Source organism: Schistocerca nitens, chromosome 6 (assembly GCF_023898315.1).
Source record: "Schistocerca nitens isolate TAMUIC-IGC-003100 chromosome 6, iqSchNite1.1, whole genome shotgun sequence".
Taxonomy (NCBI): domain Eukaryota; kingdom Metazoa; phylum Arthropoda; class Insecta; order Orthoptera; family Acrididae; genus Schistocerca; species Schistocerca nitens.
In genome coordinates this window covers 617,691,550-617,697,694 of record NC_064619.1, presented here as the reverse complement: position 1 = coordinate 617,697,694, position 6,145 = coordinate 617,691,550, and positions in this window count along the sequence as shown.

Below are 6,145 nucleotides of genomic sequence, written 5' to 3'. Positions count from 1 at the left end.
CAATAAATCCTTTAGGCTTCTCTTCAACTAAATTTCATTGGTTGTTAAGCTTTTTATGGCTGCTGGCAACTTATTGAAAATGCGTGTTCCTGAACAATGCACACCTTTTTGTACAAGAGTAAGTGACTTTAAATCCTTGTGAAGATTATTCTTATTTCTAGTACTGATTCCATGAATTGAGCTGTTGGTTTGTAAAAGTGATATATTATTAATGACAAATTTCATTAAGGAATAAATATATTGGGAAGCAGTAGTTAGTATCCCTAGTTCCATAAACAGGCTTCTTACACCACATATAACTCTTACTGCAAGTTTTTGTGCCCAGAAAACTTTAGCTTGGCTTGATGAATTGCCCCAAAAAATTATGTCCTATGACATGGTATGAAAGTAAGCATAGTATGCCAGTTTTTTCATTTTTATATCCCCAATGTCTGACACAATTCGCATTGCAAATAGAGATTTGTTAAGACGCTTCAGCAATTCTGTGGTGTGCTCCTCCCAGTTGAATTTATTATCAAGCTGTAATCCCAAGAATTTAACACTGTCCACTTCTTCTATCTGCCTGTCATTGTATTTTAGGCATATACTCATGGGACAAAGTTTAGTGCAAAAAATTGGCTAGGAACCCGGCTGGGTCGGAGATTTTATCCGCTCAGGGACTGGGTGTTGTGTTGTCCTAATCATCATCATTTCATCCCCATCGACGCGCAAGTCGCCGAAGTGGCGTCAAATCGAAAGATTTGCACCAGACGAACGGTCTACCCGACGGGAGGCCCTCGTCACACGACATTTCATTTCAATGTCCAAAAATATTTTATTAGCTGATCTTTCTAAGACTACACTTGATTTGCTATGTATTGCAATGTTTGTATCCAAAATGAACGTGGCATCTGATAATGTTACTGATGAAAGGTCATTGATATACACAAGAAAAAGTAAGGGCCCTAAAATGGTGGTACCCCACATGTAGTTAGTTCCCATTTAATCTTAATGACACCCTTTGTTTCCTGCCAGAGATATAAGATTTGAACCATTTTGCAGCATTTCCTGTTACACCATAATATTCTAATTTACTTAAAAGGATATTGTGATTTACATGGTCAAATGCATTTGACAGATCACAAAATATACCAGTTGCCTGAAATTTTTTGTCTAATGAATTAAGCACATTTTCACTGTAAGTGTAGATAGCCTTCTCATAATCAGAACCCTTTAGAAATCCGAACTGTGACTTTGATAGTATGTTATTTGAGATAAGGTGGTTAAAAAGCCTATTGTACATTAATTTTTCTAAAATTTTTGAGAATGCTGGCAAAAGTGAAATTGGACGGAAATTTGATGGAACTTGCCCTACCGACACAGACTATCATAGTTGTTCAGAGCTCTATCCGTCTGACTTTCCCTTCAATAACAGAGTCAAGAATTTTTCAGAGCTACATTATGATGCAGATCTTGAAAAGCTGTTTGTTACGCTGGCTGCTAAGAAGAACTTTAACCTCAGGAGTGCTCTACTGCACACCGTGCATTACTCCAAAATTAATAATTTACTCTTTTTCAGCCAAGAAGACAGTAATTAAGATGCACAGCACAAAATATTTTATTTTAGATGAAAAAGTCAGTTTCAGTTTCATATTCAAAAGTAACACCAAAGGACAGATTTATTTAAATATTTTAATACTAGGAAGGAAAGAGCACCTGGTAAGAGCAGGGAACAGCAGATACAATCAATTTTGCAGTGGAAAGAGGCTGTCTGTCTGTTTGTTCCTTTGCTCTTATCAGGAATACTTAATAATTTTTCTAGTGGACAGGGGAGGGTCATTAGAAAAGAATAATCAGAACAAGGCTACACGTAAACAGAACAATGTGGATGGCTAACAGTTAAAAAAAAAGTTTCACATCATGAATATGTCTCATCTGCTCTAACCATTTAACTCTACACTGAATACATTAAGATAAGTTTCTGTTACTTTAATTCAAGACTGTACATAAATTTGTTCAGGTGTGACAACATAGCTGCATGTTCCAATTTTGACTATCCTGGACGAAAAACATGTAAAACTTCCCGAATTCATGGCATTCAGGATGTCACCTGACTGAAACATGAGTAAGGTTTTGTACAATAGGTGTTTTTGAAAACTGTACTGGTCAGCATGGAGGAGATTGTTGTACTTCATTAATTTTGAACTCGGAATATTTCAAAGATTCTACAACAGCTTAGCAACAAAGATTTTTTGCAGTAATTTTGTGAAAGTCTTGTGCTATTCTCCTTGTAGACAATTGTGACTTGTGCTTACTTTCAACTACTTAGCACAGCTTTTTGTTTGATGGCTCTATAGAATATTACATTTTAATGAGGCGATACCCCAGTCAAAATTTCTGTATAGAATCTGATAGGGTTCCCAGATTTCGTCGGACCTTGGAGGTTTCTCAATTTGAGTGAATCCCTAATTGAGGAAGGAGCTAATAGTTCCAAAAGTTATGACAGTTTTGTGTTGGTTGGTTTAAAAGAGGGTGGTGCTAGGTCATCGGTCCCTCATTCTGATTAAAATAATTCCACAAGGGTGGAAGTAAAATAATTGAGACATACAAAACACAGCTAGAAGAAAGGAGAAACCACAAAAATGACAGAAATGCAACAAACAGTAAAATGGACAAAATCAGACAAGAAAACCACAGAGTCGCAAGAAACATGTAGAAGAGATCAAAACAAGAGAGCAGATTACCATAGCTGGCTGACCATGAGAATAAAAAGGAGAAGCCAGTCACTCTGCAACACATTAAAACCTCCACCCTAAAAGCAGTAGGATGGAGGATACAGAGGGACAAAGGACATGCAATAAATCTTAGATCAAACCCACCCTCACAAATAAAACATAAAACTAAAGCTGCTGTTGAGGCACTGTTGCCCAACACCGAAAGTAGGGTGCCACAAGGCAGCTAAAAGTGGGTAGTCCAGCAAGAGGTGGACGACCGTCATTTGTGAGCCACAGCAACACTGAGGTGGGTCCTCGCAACGTAGGAGGTAACCATGCATTAGCCACGTATGGCCAATGCACAACTGGCAGAGGACAACTGATACCATGCAAGAGGACCGCATGGAAGATTTCCACACATTCGTAGGCTCCTTAATGACATGCAGGTTGTTGTGCATACTGTTATGCCATTCTGTCTCCCCAACCCTGTGGCGTAAGACAGAATGCAGGTCAGTTTCGGAGATGCCCATCTCTAGAAGCGGTTTCCATGTAACCTCTTTGGCCAGCCTGTCAGCAATTTTGTTGCCTGGGATTCTGACATGTCCTGGGGTCCACAAAAACACCACTGAATGATGGGACCATTCCAGGGCATAGATGGATTCTTGAATGGATGCTACCAAAGGATGGCAAGGGTAGCACTGGTCGATCAATAGCTTATAGGCTGCTCAAGGAGTCAGTACAAAGGAGAAACGACTCACCAGGGCATGAGCAGATGTGCTCAAGAGTGCGAGATATGGCCACCAGCTCTGCAGTGAAAACACTGCATCTGGCAGGGAGTGTTGTTCAGTATGTCCTCCATAAACATACGCAAAGTCTAGTGACCATCAGCCATCGAGCCGTCAGTGTAAACCACTTCATGGCCCCAGTACACATCAAGAATCGAGAGGAAGTGATAGTGGAGAGCCACAGGGTTAACGGAGTCCTTAGGGCCACGTGAAAGGCCCAGAAGAATCTGCGGCCTAGGTGTACACCATGGAGGTGTACGTGAATGGAGCTCGAGGAGAGGTCATAATGGGAAGGATTCCAGTTCAGACAGAATAGGTTTGTGTACTTTTGTATGTGTGTAGTGGCAGTGCTATGCGTTTTGCCTCTTGAAGGTAAGTGCTGGCTGGTAATTCCGCCTCTTCCTCATTAAGTGACTGCATTGAATTTTCCTTTTGATAGACTATACCACTCAGCACTGCACTGGTGGGGACATTAAAACAGGGCTAGTACTCTTGGAGTTTTCTTTGTAAAGGAGCATTACAAAACAGAGTTCAGCATTGTTGTCCTTGGATTGTACCCTTAATTTGACTATGTGTCTTCCATGAGTGCATACAGACTAACTTTGGAGCTACTGGCAACCTTTACATTTGACAAACATTTCTTTGATTTCTGTACAAGGCCTTCTGATAACCTTTACTGAGGTGGTTGAAAATTTCGTATTTTGCCCTTTTGGCAGGCAGATGTTTAATTTATAGTTCATCTGTCTGCAGACCTATGCTTTGTTTGACACCTGTTGTGTAGATGTGTGTCTTGTAAAGTGACTGAGCTTATATCATAAAAATCATGTGAGTGTGTAGTGGATTGATTTATGGATTGTGCAATAAAATTGATTAATAAATCTTACCCTTAAATAACATCAGTTACTACACACAATTTTCTTAGTAACAATTATGTGTGTTAAATGAGTTATTATGTTCTAACCACAGGAATGAAAGCAATAGTAGCGGAATATGAGTGTTTAGTCATCTTATTGCTTTCGCAACTTTGGAGATAAGGACACCACTAATAAACTTTGTCTTGGTCATGATACAGTTTACACTTTGTTCTTATGGGTTCCATTATAGATGCACCAAAGAAACTGGTATAGACATGCACATTCAAATACAGAGATATGTAAACAGGCAGAATGTGGCACTGCAGTCGGCAATGCCTATATAAGACAACAAGTGTCTGGCACGGTTGTTAGATTGGTTACTGCTACTACAATAGCAGGTTATCAAAATTTAAGTGAGTTTGAATGTGGTATTATTGTCGGTGCACAAGCAATGGGACCCAGCATCTCCAAGGTAGCTATGAAGTGGGGATTTTCCTGTATGACCACTTCATGAGTGTACTGTGAATGTCAGGAATCCGGTAAAACATGAAATCTCCAACTTCTCTTCGGCCAGAAAAAGATCTGCAAGAACGGGACCAACAGCAACTGAAGAGAATCATTCCACATGACAGAAGTGCAATCACGTCCACAAATTGCTACAGATTTCAATGCTGGACCATCAACAAGCGTCAGAGTGTGAACCATTCAACAAAACATCATGGAAAAGTGGTTTCGGAGTTGAAGGCCCACTCATGTACCTTGATGACTGCACAACACAAAGCCTTATGTCTCACCTGGGACTATCAACACTGATATTGGACTGTTGATGACTGGAAACATGCTCCCTGGTCGGACAAGTCTTGTTTCAAATTGTATCGCACAGTTGGACGTGTGGATGTGTACAGGTATGGAGACAACCTCATGAATACATGGACCCTGCATGTCAGTAGGGGCCTTTTGAAGCTGCTGGACACTCTGTAATGGTGTGGGACATGTGCAGTTGGAGTGCTATGGACCCCTGTACATCTAGATACGACTCAGACAGATGACACATATGTAAGTGTCCTGTCTGAATACCTGGATCCATTCATGTCCATTGTGCATTCTGATGGATTGGGCAATTCCAACAGCACAATGCGACATCTCACACATTCAGAATTGCTATAGACTGGCTACAGGAAACTCTTCTGAGTTTAAACACTTCCGCTGGTCACCAGACTCGCCAGACATGAACAGTATTGAACATATCTGGGATGCCTTGCAATTTGGTGTTCAGAAGTAATCTCCACCCCCTCGTACTCTGTAGCCCTGCATGATTCATGTTGTCATTTCCCTCCTGCACTATTTCAGACATTAGTGGAGTCCACGCCATGTTGTGTTATGGCACTTCTGCGTGCTCACGGAGGACCTACACAATATTAGGGAGGTATACCAGTTTCTTTGGCTTGTCAGTGTGTTAGGATATTTTCTGCTGTGCCACTAATGTAATCAGTAAACAGATTGGCCACAGTCAAATTTCTTGTCTGTTTGCTGTTTAGTTTTTATGTGCTGCATTTTTTCACCATTTGCCTTGTTTTTTAAAATGAGCCCAATATGTACTGTGTCCCATACAGAATAGTGCCTTGCTGATTACCCAAGTTGATGATGGTGATGAATGAAAATCTGTGTGTGATTTTAACAAACACAGTATTGTATGTTATTTTAAGTTTTACATATTTCAAGTAGTTTGCCTCAAACTGTTTTAGCAAGGATGTTAATAAACTCTGTGTAAAGTGCCATGTTCAATTTGTCTTGTTCAGCACTACCAGGACTT